The following is a 10,338-nucleotide window of genomic DNA, read 5'->3' on the forward strand; positions in this document are numbered from 1 at the left end:
CCTGGGAGTTGTAGTTGCGGGGACTGGGGAGGCCGGGCTCTTTCCTCCTTGGCCTGCCTGCCGCTGGCAGCGTGGGGCAGCGAAGAACAAAGCCTGCGAGCTTCCATCAATTGTAAAGCAAAGCACCCTTTACTTGCCTCTTACTAGTGCTCTCATGTTTTCCCCTTATTTAAGACAGGCTATGACATGCTTGGGGTGTGTTATTTCTTTGCTAGATTTACTGATATTTCTATAGGAAAGTTTGTTTTTGGTTTCAAACATGCAGAAAACCCATTTATAATCTGGCAACGCCTGAAATCCATATTATTTTTCCTTCTGATTTTAAAACAATTTTTAGTAGTCAGTATCAGCCCTGGTTGTTGTTTTTCATTGCTTTGAATGAAATTTCCTTGCATAAAGCTACTAACCCAAGTAAAACAAACAAAAATTTAATTAAATACCAAGAAAATACTTCGTCAGATTTTCATATTAAACCAGCTGATACTGAAATTGTTTAAAATAGTTTATAACCAACGCTTAGTCCCATATTCCTGGGAAGACAATTAAAGCTTCTTGTACATTTGGTCACCCGGTGGGCCGTTTAAACATTTTGTAAGGGGATTTCATTCAATTGTTATTTGAATTCCAATTTGTCATTCTGGTTGTATAAAAGCTTTCCCATGCAAGAGGGCTGATGTTATAACAGTAGATTACTATGCTACAGTGTATTTTCACCCGGGAAAGAAAGCTTTTTATGGTTTGAATTTTCTGGAAACATTGGAGAAGACTGTCCTTGTCATCCACACTAAAACAAAACTTCAGGACCTTGGGCTTTGGGTTCATGGTCTCACAACTGAGAAGGGTCCCTCCACACTTTTGGAACTGTGCACCCATTGGAAGTTTTGAGGTAAAGCTACTCTGGGAAATTTCTCCCAAGAAGAAAATGGCATCCTTGATGTGAACAGCTTTTCCCAAGTTCACAGATTAAGACTTCTACTATCATGAAACTCTTACCTTTCAATATTTCTTTTTCTTGCTTATGCCTCTACAAACAATAGAAGTGGAAAAGGGGTCTGTTATGTGCACTTATGGGGCATACTTTTATTTGTGAAGGAGTTTGCAGCCAGCCTTATACATGGATAACCTTATACTTTGATAGATAAAAGATGAAGGCCCGAAGTAGGTAAGAAACTTTAATGGTACATGCATTGCTTCCTAATCAGTCAAAAACAAAACATTGGTTCACTCTGCTAACCCACATCATGGGTTAAAGAAAACATTGCCAGGAGGCCTTCACTCTTCTAGAAAGGCATCATTTGTTAGGTCCTTTTACCATGGTTTGAAGTAAAAGAAGCAATGATTAGAAATGTATCCCTCATTGGCTGGCCGCGGTGGCTCACGCCTGTAATCCCAGCACTTTAGGAGTCCGAGGCAGGCAGATCACCTGAGGTCAGGAGTTCAAGACCAGCCTGGCCAACATGGCAAAACCCCATCTCTACTAAAAATACAAAAATCAGCTGGGCGTGGTGGCAGGTGCCTGTAATCCCAGTTACTCAGGAAGCTGAGGCGGGAGAATTGCTTGAACCCAGGAGGCAGAGGTTGCAGTGAACCGAGACTGTGCCATTGCATTCCAACCTGGGTGACAGAGCGAGACTCCATCTCAAAAAAAAAAAAAAAAAAAGGAAAAAAAAAAAAAAGAAATTCAGTGGTAGAGGATTAATAATGAAGAAATTGCTTAGTCAAGTGAGTAGACTCTTTATCTAGCTTATTCTTTGATCTATTTGATTTTAGGAGGTTTGATTTATCGGGGCCTTGGGTTTAGGAGCATACTCCAAACTCTTGGTGTTATCCTCCCAATAGTTACAATAGTCTCCCTGGTGCGCTGTATTCTCTCAAAGGTTTTAAATGTTTGCACGCAGTCATCTCTAGAACGTCAGATGTTCTCTCTTCAACTGGAATGACAAAAGCTGAAAGAAATGTGCAACCATGAGAATACCAAAACCTATAAACGATGTGCTGAGACCGAAACCCAAAATGATGGTAACTGAGAGTGGCACTAAGGCCCTAAGTTTTGGTCACACTCTCACCTAAGAGAGAACCTGACCAAAAAGGGAGAATTTTTTCCACAAAATTTTGGGAGGCCATTGTTTTGGACTAAGCTCATGCATTAGGCCCCAACAAACCAAACCAAACCAAAATGGAGTTGCTTGTGCTAAGACTTTAAGGAACCATAGATTCTAGAACATACTAGGTTTTGTGTTTTTTTTCTGCAGATCTCTATAACAAACATCTCTGACAGCGTAGGTATCCACCCCCTAAAGTTCCCATTAAATCTTTTAACCAAATTAATTTCCTCTCGTCTAGAGACCATCAAGCTTCAGATGATCATGCAACAAAGGTTCCAGCCAGTTCCAGGTGAAGACACCACCCCTAGCCATCAAGAAACTACCCTGCCTCCACTAGATAGAGCAGGGCGAGTTCCATGATCACCAGTAGGTAGGGACTACACCCCAAGCCAGCATGATGCAGTTACAGAAAAAAGACCATCAGTCCCTCTGCCTCCCATAAAGATTTATGGGGATCACATCTCTCAGCGGGGAGATGAGGCAGGAAAATAGGGTCTGGAGGCAGGGAACAGAAGGCCGATTCACACTTCAGTTATGACGAAATAACCTCTCCACAGGGCATAGGCCAACTAAATGACTTTGTAACTTTACTTCATCCTCTTCATTTACATAGGGTGTACCCCAAGTAGAGGGTATTTAAATGCTCAAAAATTCTATAATGGGGACTTTGAGCCCTTATGCTCAGGCCCGCTCCCATAATGTAGAGTGTACTTTCATTTTCAATGAAACCCTTCATTCCTTCCTTTCTTTGTGCATTTTGTCTAATTGTTTGTTCAAGACGCCAAGAAACTGGACACCCTCCACCATTAACAAAGGGACATGAAACTTTTGGGGGTGAGATACATGTTTATTATCTCGATTGTGGTGATGGGTGTCAAAACTTAATAAATTGTACATTTTAAATATGTGCAGCTTAAGGTACATCAATTATACCTCAATATAGCTCTTTCAAATTTAAAAATAGTAATCCCAGCATTTTGGGAGGCTAAAGCGGAAGGATTTGCTTGAGCCCAGGAGTTTGAGACTAGCCTGGGCAATATGGCAAGACTCCATGTCTTCAAAAATTTTTTAAATTAGCCAGGCATGGTGGTGTACACCTGTAGTCCCAGGTACTCAGCAGGCTAAGGTAGAATGATCGCTTGAGCATGGGAGACTGCGGTGAGCTATGATCATGCGACTGCACTCTAGCGTGGGTGACACAGTGAGACTCTGTCTCAAAAAAAAAAGGAATAAAATTTCAACATAAAACAAGTAGAGACATTCCTATAACCAACTGGTTGTTTGCTTAGTAGTTTTTAGTTCAAGAAGCAATGATACTCCCTGAACAGGAACTGGGGGCTGAAAAGGATCTAGCAATCTAGCTTTTCTTAAGATTTAGTTAGCTCATTCTTCTAGAAGGAGAAAAAAGGCAGTGACATTAACTCTCATCTTAGGTTGTTTATCCCGATAATAATTGAGATTATAATTACATACATTCGTTTTGTTTTCTACTTTTTATCTCTTGTACAAACAATTTCTGAGCTTATCATTATCACACAAGAAATAGTTTTGGTTTCAAAGCTAAAAGCCAACATTTTTGTCAATTTTTGTTTTTTTGAGACGGAGTCTCGCTCAGTCACCCAGGCTGGAGTGCAGTGGCGCGATCTTGGCTCACTGCAAGCTCTGCCTCCCGGGTTCACGCCATTCTCCTGCCTCAGCCTCCCGAGTAGCTGGGACTACAGGCGCCCACCACCATGCCCGGCTAATTTTTTTTTTTTGTATTTTTTTTTTAGTAGAGATGGAGTTTCACCGTGTTAGCCAGGATGGTCTCAATCTCCTGACCTCATGATCCACCCGTCTCAGCCTCCCAAAGTGCTGGGATTACAGGCGTGAGCCACTGCACCTGGCCATTTTTGTGAATTTTTAAAAATCGGAAAATGCACCTTTATATTTGGTACCTCATTTGCTAATATTGAAGAAGTTGTTCGCAAGAAGTTGTTGAGACAGTTTGACTCTTTCTAAAGGGATCACCCACCCTCCACTGAGGCCCTCCTTCTAAAGGGATCACCCACCCTCCACTGAGGCCCTCCTTCTAAAGGGATCACCCACCCTCCACTGAGGCCCTCCTTCTAAAGGGATCACCCACCCTCCACTGAGGCCCTCCTGCTGAATAATCTTCCTCTGCCTGGATTTTTCTTTTCAGGTCAGGATCTTTTCTGTGGGCAGTTTGTCTCTAAGTCTTCAAACTCATGGTCTAAACCTATTCTCCTCGCTTCTGTGGTTACTTTTCCTTTCTGCCACTGCTTTTGTTTACTTGTTTGTTTGATTTTTGGTTTTGCCACGTTGAGGAGAAAGGAGGTCAATGGAAGCCTTCTTCAAAGTCTTGAAGCGCACATGGCAGCTCCTGGGAAAGGAAGGGAGGTGAAGAGGCTGTTCTTGGCAGAGAGGAAGGCATGCAAAAGGGCACCAAAACAACAAACAGCACCTGTGGACTGGGAAGGACAGTGGTTCATTACTGGAGGATTGAGGTCTATAGATCATTGAGGCCCGTGAGTAGCACAGGGGCCCCTACTGTATCCTGTGAATGATGGGAAAATTATGTAGGGTTTTAAGCAAGAGAATAGTAGGGTCAGATATGTGATTTAGAGAAATCTATTCAGCAACCAATGTGATTTTTGGATCGGGCAAAATTTGGGCAAAGCAATCATTCAAGAGACTGTTGAAGGAATCCAACCAGAGGATGAGTGCCTGAACTAAGCAAGTAGATGAAATTGAGAAATATTTACAGTAACAAATTAACAAGACCAAGTGATTCAGTGTCACCTTCAAAGTGGAAGTGTTAGAAATAAGGAGGAGCCAAGGATAACTTCCTACTTTATAGACTCAGTAACTGGGAGAAGAATGGCATCTTCAAGTGAAACAAGGTACAAGAGGCAGAAGGTTCACTGGGAGCCAGGGGGATGATGGATTCAGTTTAGGACATATTAAGATCGAGATGTGCAAGAATACCCAGTGATATCTGCAGGACATTTCTCCAGACGGCCTTGGACTGGCCCAGTTCTCCCTACTTTCTTGCTCCTAGTTCTGAAGAATAATTTTGATGTGCTGGGAATATAATATTCTGAGACAAGGAGGAAATAGCCAGAACAGCCCAGGCTGTGTTCTAGCCCCGCTAAAAACAAGATGTCCTTCAATGCTTTTACGGCTTTTCCCAGCTGGAGTACAAGTGGGCATGCACAGACGAGACTCGATCTGCACCGTGTGGCTTTCCTGAGTCTTGAGAGACCAGCTCATCATGAATCCTAGGCTTCTGCTGTCCCTTGCTGCTTCTCTGTGAGTAATAAATCCACTTCATGTAACTTGTGTATGTGAGTGTTCTGGCTCACCAGACTCGGGCAGGTAGTAGAAGTACAGCCCAAGATGCAGTGAACTGAATTGGTAACCAGTGCACAGTAAACAAGCTTTGAAGAACCCAGCAGGTTGCTGAATATTTGAATCCGATGTTAGGTAGAAAAGTCTGACCCAGAAATACAGAATTTAGGCTGAGCGTGGTGGCTCACAGCTGTAATCCCAGCACTTTGGGAGGCCGAGATGGGCAGATCACCTGAGGTCAGGAGTTTGACACCAGCCTGGCCAACATGGCGAAAACCCTACTAAAAACACAAAAATTAGCCAGGTGTGGTGGCATGCACCTGTAATCCCAGCCACTCATGAGACTGAGGCAGGAGAATCGCTTGAACCCAGGGGCAGAGGTTGCAGTGAGCCAAGATTGCACCACTGCACTCCAGCCTGGGTGACAGAGTGAGACTCCATCTCAAAATAATAATAATAAAATAAAATAAATAAAAGAATTTAGACTCAGGCTATAGATGATGATAATATGTCAGAAAAATTATGAAAGATTTTGAAATAGTCAAAAGAGGTTACTGGGTGAAATTTCTAGGGAGTGCTGTGCATTTTTAAGACTCTCTGGGGGTGGGGAGTGGTGGCTCACGCCTGTAATCCCAGCACTTTGGGAGGCCGAGGCGGCAGATCACGAGGTCAAGAGATCGAGACCATTCTGGCCAACGTGGTGAAACCCCGTCTCTACTAAAGTTACAAAAATTAGCTAGGCATGGTCGCATGCACCTGTAGTCCCAGCTACTCGGGAGGCTGAGGCAGGAGAATTGCTTGAAGCCGGGATGTGTAGGTTGCAGTGAACTGAGATCCCGCCTCTGCACTCCAGCCTGGCGACAGAGCAAGACTTTGTTTCAAAAACAAAAAATCCCCCGGGTCATTTGCTGTAGGAGGGATGTACCTCTGCCTTTGAGTATGCTATTTTACAACTCTGTAGAGATAGAAATTAATTTATAGAAGATAGTAATGCAAATGTTCCCTGCCCATAACAATGTAAACTATTCCTGTCCACAGCAATGCAAATCAATTTTGTGTGATAGAGAATATGTCACTATAAATCAAATTCTTCTTAGAACCAGTTTGAACATCCCTCCTGGTGTAGGGATTAATTAAAATCAATGAATGAATTAAGTAAGATCTTTGGCACATGTTCATTTTATATTTGCATGAAGGCCATAATTTTACCTTTTGAAACACTTTAACAGTTTTGAAGCTTTCACCAACATCCCAATGGATTCACCTGACAGAACCAGGTAAACCACATTACTGAAGAACACCCCATGGGGCTAAGCCCAAGCACATTTTTTCCTGGCTCCGGGAGTGAATACCAAGTAGCAATAGTACTACAGCGTTGCTGACTTTCTCCCTAGGTTTCTTTCTCCTCCTTACTGATTTTGGGTTTTGTTTCGGATTCGCCCACAGCTGGCGGATTTTTCCCCATGAATGGCGACACCAATTAGGAACTTGCGGGAATCCCCGTCGCTCCCTTTCCCCTGGCTGGCAGCGCGGAAGCCGCACGATGCCTGGAGTTCCTGTAAACCACGTGAACCAGCGGGACTTCGTCAGAGCTCTTGCAGCCTTTCTCAAAAAGTCCGGGAAGCTGAAAGTCCCCGAATGGGTGGACACCGTCAAGCTGGCCAAGCACAAAGAGCTGGCTCCCTACGTTGAGAACTGGTTCTACACACGAGCTGGTTCCACAGCGCCGCACCTGTACCTCCGGGGTGGCGCTGGGGTTGGCTCCATGACCAAGATCTATGGGGACGTCAGAGAAACGGCGTCATGCCCAGCCACTTCAGCCGAGGCTTCACGAGTGTCCTCCGCCGGGTCCTCCAAGCCCTGGAGGGGCTGAAAATGGTGGAAAAGGACCAAGATGGGGGCCGCAAACTGACACCACAGGGACAGAGAGATCTGGACAGAATTGCCGGACAGGTGGCAGCTGCCAACAAGAAGCATTGGAACAAACCATGCTGGGTTAATACATTGCCTCATTCAGAAAAAAAAAAAAAAATTAGGAACTAGGTTTTACATTCTGAACATTTGGTGATCTCTTTAAGTGAATTAATAGTTTTTAGAGATCTATTCTCTTTTGGATAGGAGATGATGAAAAATCTGGTTTGTTAGTCTTTTTGTTTGTTTGCCTTTTTGTCTATTTATGAGTTCAAATCAGTTAAGACTTCCATGCCCACTGGGAAGGAGAACAGCTTTTTGTTATCTAGTCCACTGAATTTTTATGTTTTCTGAATTTACTTTTGACCTGTGGCCAAAGTTGTAGAACCAAAGCTATATGCTATGTGTCTATGTGTTTTCCTGGCTGTAATCAACAAAGGCCTTCCCCTCTTGTTGTGGGAGTAAAAAATATCTTACTACCTTTGTAAAGTTTTAATAAGTTAGATTATTTCATGTCTTAAAGGAGCTCTGTTATAATTCATTTATGGAAATAAACACATGTAAATCAAATATTTCTAAAATTCCAGAAAATAAGTAAATTAAACTTTATGCAGGCAAAATTTCTTAAAAATGCTGAAACCATCCTCACAGGGTTAACAAGATTACAAGCCAGGCTTTAGGCAGTTAGTTAGGCACTGACCAGGGTGCATTGGTGCCCTTCAATTCACTTCTCTGCAGCTGCTAACTAACCAAAAGCCTTGCAGCACACTGATCACCTATTCCCTGATTGCTCCTATCCACAGAATCTCTGACACTAGCTCTTTGTACCCAGGAATTGCTTAACGTATTTTTCAGATCCTGAATTCCCACAAAACAGCTGATGCCAAACTGTCTAGGGATCCCCACCAGGAAGGGCACAGTGGCTCACACCTGTAATCTTAGCACTTTGGGAGGCCAAGGCGGGAGGATCGCCTGAAGCCAGGAGTTTGAGACTAGCCTGGGCAACAAAGTGAGACCTGGCTTTACAAAAAAAATTTTTTTAAATAAATAAATAAAGACCTCCACCAAGGAACAACACTGGAATGAAGCGTCTTCGTCTCCCTGTCCCATGACTTCACCTCTCACTTCCTGACCAATCAGAAATCCCCACACTTTAGCCCATTGCCCCTCTAGACTTCTTAAAAATGCCATCTCTAATCTCTTGGGGAGGTGGATTTGAGGATTCCTCTTGTCTCCTCATTCGGCTGCCACTTGATTATGGAACTCTATCTGCTGCAACTCCTTTCTGTTACCGCACAATGGACAATCGAACCTGATGGTCTTATAACAGTCCTTCTTACAGAAATTGCTAGTACAGAAAGAATCCAGGTTCAAATAATCAAGGCAAATCTTTGGCAAATAATATTATTTTAATTTTTGGTTAAAAAAAATCCCAGCTATGTCTTTTCTCAGTGTTAAGTATTATACATGTGTACATTTTACTTGAGTTTGTTTCCTTATAGAGAATAATTAATCTGAACTTCCTAAATTTATAAAAGTTTACTATTGATAAGCTAATATTAACATTACATGTTTAAGATCCTGAAAAATGTCAATTTGTTCAACAAAACTGAATCATTCTCACATTTAACAGTAATTGTTTCTTTGTGCCTTAAACTATTAACAATTTCTATGATATGTAGATAACTTAAAACTTCGTATTAAATTGAGCTAATTAATGGATACTTCTTGGATGCCTAGATATGTTCTTGCATAATTTTATGTTTACATCGTTTTGCTTCTTATTTTTATATGCTACAGAGACTACAACTCTGAGTCACAGTAATGATGTGTTCATGTTTGCCACTTGTCAGCGTGTGTAAAAACGGTTGTGGTGGCTGTATACAGTTGTGTTCTATCGTGCCTTTTGCAGCAACATGGATGCATCTGGAGGCCATGATCCTAAAAGAATTAACGCAGAAACAGAAAACCAAATACATGTTCTCACTTGTAAGTGGGAGCTAAGCATTGGGCACACATGGACACAAAGGTGACATTAATAGACGCTGGGGACTACTAGAGTGGGGAGGGAGGCAGGGAGGGGCTGAAAAACTTGGGTACTATGCTCAGTATCTGGGTGACCAGATCATTCGAATTCGAAACCTCACAGCCAGGTAACAAATATGCAGTGTACCCCCTAAATCTAAAAGTTGGAATTATTTTTTAAAAGAAATTTGTGTTCCATGTATTTATAAGCTTACTTTCCTAAAATGCTTGAATATTACAATTCTCAATTATTTATCTTCATGTAGAAGGATGATAGGGACTGTGCGCTAGTGCCAGCCTCCGCTGAGAGCACCAAGACATTACAGCAAGCGAGGGGAGGAGAGCTTGTAACGTGAAGCACCACCACACCTCCGTACTTCAAACTTAACTGGCAACAGAGACCAACTCCCAAACCAGCAAGTGCGTAAGCGCCGCCGCGCTCACCACCCCCCCCCCGCCCCTCCGCCACGCCCCTTCCGCATGCTAATACCTTCTTCCGGCAGCCTTAGTTTCTTCCAACCAGTGCAGCTCCCTGTTCCGCGAGCATACGTCATCGTTCTCGCTTTCCGGTAGCTAAGGCGATCAGCGGGGCTTCCCACTGAGACGAGCGGATGTCATATTGTGTCAGGGCGAACCTCTGAGGAGCGCTGGCTGCGCTTAGGCAACGGTGCGGCAGGCGCCGGGGTTTTCTGAAACAAACGTTTAGGGGTGGGGAAACGTGTTCCGAGGAACTCTCGTTTTGAAGTGCCAGATACACCTGTGTTGCCCTGTTCCAAGATGGTGGCAGAGCTTCTCTGACTCTCTCGCTTCCTCCAGTCCGTCGGAGAAGCGCTCTTTGATTGGCCAGTGGACAGTGCCGTGGCATGACACACTGGGGAGCTGGCCAATCGGTTGAGAGCTGAGCTGGACTTGGCGGTGGGAGCCGGAACCTGCCTGTTGCATCTGT

General features: G+C 43.4%; 1 pseudogene; it reads left to right on the plus strand.

Moving 5' to 3' along the window:
• The first annotated feature begins 6,984 nt into the window (after positions 1-6,984).
• On the plus strand, positions 6,985-7,514 carry LOC100458881 (small ribosomal subunit protein eS19-like; annotated as a pseudogene).
• The last annotated feature ends 2,824 nt before the right edge of the window (positions 7,515-10,338 follow it).

Source organism: Pongo abelii, chromosome 21 (genome assembly GCF_028885655.2).
Source record: "Pongo abelii isolate AG06213 chromosome 21, NHGRI_mPonAbe1-v2.0_pri, whole genome shotgun sequence".
NCBI classification, from domain to species: Eukaryota; Metazoa; Chordata; class Mammalia; order Primates; family Hominidae; genus Pongo; species Pongo abelii.